The sequence below is a fragment of the Echinops telfairi genome, unplaced genomic scaffold (genome assembly GCF_000313985.2).
Source record: "Echinops telfairi isolate 266 unplaced genomic scaffold, ASM31398v2 ScPeMD7_7;HRSCAF=31, whole genome shotgun sequence".
In the NCBI taxonomy this organism is placed as follows: domain Eukaryota; kingdom Metazoa; phylum Chordata; class Mammalia; order Afrosoricida; family Tenrecidae; genus Echinops; species Echinops telfairi.
The window spans coordinates 15,064,838-15,073,320 of NW_022103904.1; the positions used below are offsets into that span (position 1 = coordinate 15,064,838).

At 39.9% G+C, this 8,483-nt stretch overlaps 1 protein-coding gene across 2 annotated transcripts in view; it reads left to right on the top strand.

Annotated features, from left to right (window-relative positions):
* Nucleotides 1-8,483, top strand: part of GRB10 (growth factor receptor bound protein 10) — a 254,495-nt gene that overhangs the window by 64,463 nt on the left and 181,549 nt on the right. The window lies entirely within an intron of this gene.

Genomic DNA, 8,483 nt, shown 5'->3' on the forward strand with positions numbered 1-8,483 from the left:
CCAGCCAAATGGAGGCCTCTGCAAGTCCTGGAAATGTGTCCACCACCATTGGATCCACAAGACTTTACACCCACCGGCCTGTAGTCTTCCTGCATCATTGCATGTGGCTTCATGAGGCTGAAGAGAGATTTATGGAGTATAATTGGATTTATAGACTAGGCTTGGATTTATGCATTTGAGTTGGACTGGGCTGGGGTGTTTTCCTTATATAGTTACTTATTCTTTTTTTGTGTGTGTTTTTAACTTCTTGATGTAAAGCTCTTTCTTATACATATATGAGTGTCTCTGGATTTGTTTTTCTAGTCAACCTGGCCTGACACAATGGTCTCTTAAAATTTAGCATTCTATTATTTGATCTCCTTTCTGATCCGTTTAAATTCTATTTTTACTATTTTTTGCTTTCATTTCATTGATGTTTTTATCTATGTTACGTTGTTATTGTTAGTTTTCCCCCCCAACTGTTTCTCTGTATATGAAATCCAGGATAGGTAAATCTATAGAGACAATGGTTCCTTGGGGATATGGCAGGGGGATTGGGGAGAAAGGGGGAACTAATGAAGCATACAAGAATGAAGAACACGTTCCAAAACTGTGACTGAACTATTGTATGATCGGTGAGTTACATGCCAATAAAAAGATTGATGGGCTCTGGATATTACGCCTCCTTTTTGTGTTTAGATGATGGGAATCTAGATTATGGTGATGGCTGTGTTGTTATTGGGCGCATCATGCTGTGACAGACCCATACTCACTGCCATCAAGCCAGTGTTGACTCAGTGACCCTCTAGGACATGGTAGAATTGCCCCTGCAGGTTTCTGAGACTGTAACTGTACCGTTCTCCTTGTAAGCAGCTGGTCGTTTTGAACTGTTGACCTTGCAGATCGCAGCCCAGGGCATCACCACTACACCAGCAGGACTCAGAACCACAGCCACCTGAATATATGTTCTAACTCTATGGAACAGGGCTCAGTCCAGTGCCATCATCATCATTGTTGCCGTGTTTGAGCCATTGTTGCAGAAACTTTTCATCGATCTCTTTTAGATTCTTCTTTTCATCAGACTCTCTACTTCACTAAGCATCATGTTTTTCTTGTCTCGGGGCTGATCCTTCCTGATGACGTGTCCAAAGTACATCTTCATTCTCTCTTCTAAGAAGCTTTCTGACTTCTTTCAAAATGGATGTGTTTGTTCTTTTGAGAATCCATTCTATAGTCAGTGTTGTTCACCAGCACCATAATTCTAAGACATTAGCTCTTTGCTCCTTATTAATTGTCCAGCTTTCACATGCATCTGAGGAGTTTGAAAACATCATGGCTCAGGTCAGGCACTTCTTCACCTCAAAGTCATCTCTTGGTGCTGGTACTTTAAAGAGGTCTTTTGTAGAAGATTTTTCCAGTGTAGTGCTGCACTTCATATGTTGACTGCTGCTCCTGCGAGTGTTGGTGGTATAAAATATATGCCCCCATATCTTTCAAATATAAAAATTATACACATAAAACAGATGTATTGTTTTAGTGAAATTATATCTCAAAATGCTTTTAAAAATGGAAGATCGGCACATTTACACTCCCCGAGATAACTGCAGTAGATGTTTCTGTATGCAATAGGATGGATAATTTAATGTGAAGTTGTTGGTTTTAAGTGCCATTGAAGCCGTTTCAGCTCGTAATGCACACACGAGCAGCAGTGCCACACACCGCCTGTGCTGTACCATCCTCACGCTCCTTCCCCTGGCTGAGCCCATGTTGCTGCCTTGGTTTCATGCTGGCTCCAGAGGGACTCTCTCATGTTCAGCGATCCTCTAATTGACTAAGCGTATTGCCCCTTCCGGCCCCTCCTGACGACATGTCCAGAGTACATGAGATGAAATCTCGCCCTGCTCCCTTCTAAGTTGTGCTCTGCCCTTACTTCTTCCAAGACAGATTTATTCATCCTTCTGGTAGCCCAGGATATGTGTAATACTCTTCAGAGGCACCATTCTGTGATCTTCCTTTATTTGTTTTCCAACTCTCTTATGCATCTGAAGTGATCGAGAATACCATGAATTGGATCAGCACGGTAGTCTTCAAAGTGGCATCTTTGCTTTTTAAAATTAAGTTTACATCTGGCCTTATACTCAGTGTAATGTGTCCTTTCATTTCCTAATGGCTGCGTCCATGGGCGTGGATTATGAATACAAGTAAAAACCGAATGTTTGACAGTTTGCTTTTGTTTTCAATGATGCTGTGTATTCATCCAATTGTGAAGATTTTTGTTGTGTTGATGTCGTCATGTAATTCATGTTAAAGACTGTAGTCTTTGATCTTCATCAGTAAATGTTTTAAGTCTTCTTGGCTTTTATTAAACCACTCTGCATTGTCTGCATATTGTTGGTTGTTAAGTAAGTCTTCTTTCAGTCCCTGTGGTAATTACATAATTTCATGTCAACTTGATAAAGTAAGTGTAGGGGTGGAGTCTAGCTTGTCAATCAGTCACAGCCTGATGATGCCTCCTGGTGGGTGTGGCCTTCTCATGAGGGTTCTGGGAACTTCCTTTCTTTCTTCCTGGAGGCAGCTACACGCTTTCTTCTCAGCTTTCACCTCCTAATTGACAAGCCATGTGGAGCCAGGCTGAGACCTGTGAGAGCCCTAGAGATGCTTTCACCGCCACTGGATCACAAGACTTTGCACCTTCTGGCCTGTGACCTTCCTGAATTTTGCATCATTGCATGTGCTGAAGAGGAATTTATGGACTAGTACCAGACTTATGGGCTAACACCAGACTTAGGGAGTTGATCTGGACTGAGCTGAGATATTTTCTTAATATATAATTACTTTTTGATATAAAGCTCGTATCTATGAGTGTCCCTGGATTTGTTTCTCTAGTCAGCCCTGTCTAACATAGTCCTGATCACGTGTTCTATACACAGTCATGTTGAAATTCTCCATTACCTCTTGCTGCAAATATAGTCATTTTGATTACTGTGCATTTAATCTAGTGAGGTCCACTCATATAGCCACTGTTTATGTTGTTGAAAAAAACATTTGCAATGAATAAATCACGTCTGTTGCAAATTCTAGCAGAGCGCTTCAACATACTTTCTATAACCAAGGCCGTTTTTTTACAAGTGATGACCTTTCTCCTTTGTATCCAATGTTTGCATTACCATCAGTGATAATTATCAGTGCATCTTGATTGCATGTTTGATCAGTTTTACACTATAGGAATTGGTTAAAAATTTTTCCTTTAAAAAAAATCTTTTGCATTAGTGGTTGGTACAAAAACTTGACTACTAGTCATAATAAGTGTTTTTTCTTGAAGACATATGACTATTCTATCACTGACTGTGTTGTAGGTCTTGAAATGATAGGTTAAGTGTTTATAAATGTTATTTTCATAGATGAATATGACACCATTCTACTTCAATTTGTCATATACAGCATAAAAAACCATACAGTTGTCTGATTCCCATTAATAACTGATCATGAACTGTGTTAGTCCAGGTAGACTAGAGAAACGAATCTATAGAAACTCATTTATGTGTATAAGAGAGAGTTTTATATAAAGGGCAATTGTGCATGAAGAAAGCATCCCAACCCAAGCCCATAAGTCCAATATGAACCCATATGTCCAGTACCAAGCTATAAAGTCCTCGTCAGACTCCCGAAACACATGCAATGACGTGGCATGCAGGATGATCACAGGCCAGTGGGTAGAAAGCCTTTGGATCCAGTGGCTTTGTAAGCATCTCAGCACTGGCAGGAGTCACCAGTTCCCAGGGTATGGGGGTCTATCAGCGTAGTGCCATGTGTCTTGTCCTCAGGGATGTCTCGCAGCAAGTGAACACAGAGAGAGGGAAGTCTCTCCCACCTCCAAGGAGGAAATCCAGGAATTGCCAGAATTCTTAGGAGAAGGCCATGGCCACACAGAGGCCTCATTGACTGTGACCTGACTGACAGACTAGACTCCACCCCTTTACTCTTACTCCTCTCAAGTTCCAAATTGACACCAGATTGTAACTACCACATGAACATCATCAAATTCAAGTCTCGATAACGTTACTTCATTCATGTCATTAATGTTGCCTCTACTTTGAGAAGGAGGCAGCTTTTCCTCAGTTGCATTCTGAGGGCCTTTTAGCTGGAAGGATCCATTTTCTGGTACTGTCTGTGTGCCACAGTTATTCAAAAATCTTCAGGAGCTAAGTTTTCAGAAGTGGACCACCCTCACTTCCTAGTCTGCCTTAATCTGGAAGCTCTGTTGAAACTTGTCTGCCATAAGTGACCCTGCTACTATTTGAAATACCAGTGCCATAGCTGCTCCTAGCATTGTAGCAATACTCAAGCCACCACAATATGAGAAATTTACAGAGAAGTGGCCGAATAAAAGTTAGATAATACATATTGCTTTTCTTTATAATGTAAAATAGCTGCTCTTTGAAACGGTTATGTGGTTTTATAGAAGGAAATTCCCAAGTGAAGTACATGCGATTGTCTGATGTTTGCTTAGATCTGTAGTGAATGGGCGCAGTAAAATTTTAATTAAGTCTTAATATAAATATATATGTAAGAGTGTGTGTATATTTTGACAGTGTACAGAGCACATACGTTTTCCTTTCAATAATCATGGCATTGATTGCAGTCTCCATAGTATAAAGTCATTCTCCCGCTTCTTCCCTGCATTTTTGTTGCTAATCCTGTATTCCTAACCTTCTGAACTTTGTCCATAGTTAAATGCTACATTTTTTTTTCCTCAACGGGTTGATTATTAGAAGGTATGTGTATCCCTGGAGTGTTATTGTTCACTTTATAGACTTTATTCACTTTGTGTATCGTTTGGCTCAATGCTGAATCGTGGGGATAAATTAGTTTTCAGACCCGAAAAATGACTAAGGGCCATCGTCTTGGGGTTCCACCAGACTCTCTTTGACGACCAGTCAGCTTGGTCTGGTTTATGATTTTGAGCTTTGTGTCTCTTACCAAGATCTTATCATATAATCCCTTTCAGTGGGCGTGGTCACCCGTGAGTTCTTCTTGTCACAGGGTTGTGAAGGCTGATGTTTGGGTGGTCTTTTAGTTCATTGGGCATCTAGTTTTGTTTGCTTGTGTTTGATAATCTTTACGTTTCTTTGCCCTGAACAGGGAAGTGCCATCTTTTATTCTATTCACCAAGTTTTAAGAGCCCACTCACTACTCACTACTCACCTTGGCAGTGAAAAAAAAGAAATAAATAAAAAAAGAGCATTACCTTTTTGGACTGTGTTACATATGCCAGATACTATTAGTGTTCTGAGCCCTCAAGCCCAGGAATCCCCCAAGGTATTCTTATCTACAGGTGTTTTTTTACAATTTTAATCCCTATATGCTCTGTCACATTAATGGATATATATGCAACATAGGTAGATGTACATGACTATCTGATTTTAAATATTTATAGTTACATTTATATTTTGTGGTACAGCCACACTTCCACACTTGTTTGCTCGCGTTCGTGTTCATTCTATCCATGCATCCGCTAGAAGAATGCCATTCTTGCAAGACTGTGATTATAACAGTGTTTACGTTGACGTTCTCCTGCCTGCACTCGTTTTACCCTGACCTCCCTCATAGTGTATAGCATCCTTGTCACCCAAATTAATAGGTGACGTTCTACCCTGCCCTAGTGGTTACATGTTGGGCTGCTAACCCAAGATCAGCAGTTCAAACCAACAGCTGTTCCAAGGGAGAAAGACGAGGCTGTGTAATCCTGTAAACAACCCCGAAGTGGCAGTTCTGCCCTGCCCTGGTAAGGTCTATATGAATAGGAAACAACTTGATAACAATGATTTTGGTATTAGGATCTATCCTCTAGGTACTAATGTACCTTCCCTGTCGCTCTCACCCCGAGAGACCATCAGCGATGTTCCTTTTTGTATGACAGCCTTTCACCATCTAGGTTTTCCATATTAATGAGGTATTTTTTAGTTTTATGGTTATTCTTAATGTTGCATAATATTCTGGTATGTGTCTGCAACACTGTTATCCCTAAGATTGTTTACACTCAGTTTTTGTGACTAATGATTCAGTGTTCATGGGTATGCATACTGTATATCTGTTTATGTCATGATTCTTATTCTTCGTGTGTGTGCACGCGCGCGTGTAACATAAGAAGCCCTAATGGCACTGCTGGGTACTACTAGACACTGTTGGACTGCCAGCCTTAAGGTTGGGGTTTTAAACTTACCTGCTGCTGTACTGAGAAAGATGAAGCTTTTGCTACCATGAAGATTTATAGCTTCAGAAGCCATATCTAGGGTTAGTATGAGCCAGAATCGACTTGCTGGCAGTGGGTTTGGGTTATTTGTGTGTGTGTGGTTCCTATTTTGTTGGTTCTCCTTTTACTCTGTTTGTAAAATCTTTTGTTGCACATACATAGCTAACTTTTAGGAGGTCTCGGTCATTTAGTTTGGCTTCTGCTGTTTTTGTGGTTTTATTGTTTTTGGTAGTATTTGTGTCATATATTAGAGTCCCCTTATTTTGTCCCTAAGGAGCCCTGGTGACGCTGCCAACATTGGACTGCTAACCACAAAGTTACTGGTTCAAAGCCACCATCTGCTCTGATGGGAGAAGATGAGTTTTTCTGCTCCTGAAAAAATTGCAGCCTCAGAAACCCTAAGTAGGACCACTGTGAATCGGAATCTACTTCATGGCGGTGGTTGGGTTGTATATGGTGTGAGATAGGTTCCTATTTCATTTTCTCCAAATGAATATTCAATTTGGCCAGCGTCATTTGTTAAAAGGACCATCTCTACCCCAATTGAAGGTGTTTCTGCACTTTGCAAAGATTTAATTGGTGGATTATTTTATTTGGGGGTTCTCAATTCTGTTCAATTGGTCTGTGCCATTGTATCGTTACCAGATTATATTGACCACATTGGCCATGTTTTGAGATTGGGAAATGTGAGGCTTCCTACTGTGTTCTTATTTAGTAATACTTTGATTATCTGGGGTCTCTTTTACTGTGCAAATAAACATTACTTTTTCTATCTCTTTAAAGATTTTTATGGGAATGTGGTTCAGGATTGCATTATATTTGCTGCTCACTATGGGTAGTATTGATATTTTCATAATGTTAAGCCTTCCTATCCACGAGTATAGTATGTTCTTCTATTTATCTAAATCTCTTTCTTGTAGCAATCTTTAAAAGCCTTTTATAGGATTTTCTGCTTCTCTGGTTAGATTTATTCTAAAATATGTTATCTTTTGGTTGGCTATTATAAATGGTATTGTTTTCCTGATTTAAAAAAATTAATTTTTATCAATTGTTTTGGTAGTGTAAAGGAATCCAACTGACTTTTGCATGTTGATCTTGTAGCCTGCCACTTTGCTGAATCTCTCAATTAATTCCTGCAATTTTATTACTGAGTCCTTGGGAATTTAAATATATAGGCTCATGTCTCCAGATAGTTTTTCTTCTTTGGTCACTTAAACATCTTTAATTTCTCTATCTTGCCTTGCAGCCCTGGTGAATATTTCCAGGACAATATTGAATAGGAGTGGTGATAACTAATGTTGGCCATTGGTTTTATATTTGTCTTTCATTATATTGAGGATTTCCCTGCCATTTTTATTTTTATGTGCACTGTTAATCATGGCTATCTGTTGAATCTTGTCAAATTATTTTGTCTTTCAAATATGTTTTGTGTGTCAATTTCTGTGACCACGTGATTTTTAAAAATGTACATGGTGTGTTATACTGATTTTTAAAGAATGCTGAATTGTCCTTCCATCCCTGGTATGAAGCCCACTGGCCATGATATTTAACCTTTTGCAGATAATTTTTGCATCTGTGTTCCTGAGGGAAATTTACCTGTAGTTTTTCTTTCTTAGTTATGTGTTTGCTTCTTTTGGATATTATGGTCATGCTTACTTCGTAAAATGAATTTAGATGCTGTGGTTATTACATAATCTGTTGTCAGTTTGGGACTTAAGAGTGAAGGGTGTTTAGCCTGTCAATCAGGTCGCAGCTTGATGACCGCGTTTGGAGGCATAAAGGAGATTAAAAGCTCACTGATGGTCGGACACACGCTTACTCCCTGGGAGGCATTCCTGTTAAGAAGACACATGGAGCTATGCTAGAGCCCCAGAGCTGAGGGAGCGACATGGAGACCCCTGCCAGCGCTGAGATGCTTACACCGCCACTGGATCCACCAGACTTTTCACCCACTGGTCTGTGATCTTCTTGCATTCGGCATCATTTCATGTGTTTTGTAAGTCTGAAGAGGACTTTATAGATTGGTATTGGACATATGGGCTAGTATTGTACTTGTGGACCTGATCTAGACTGGGCTGGGATGTTTTCTCAATATTCAATTGCTATATATTGTTTATAAAGCTCTTCCTTATACACATATGCGTGTCCATGAATTCGTTTCTGTAGTCTACCTGGACTAACACAGATGTATTCCATCCTTTTCTTTCTTGAGGAGTAACTTGGGTAGAGCCTTCTCATCAGTTCGCCTCTG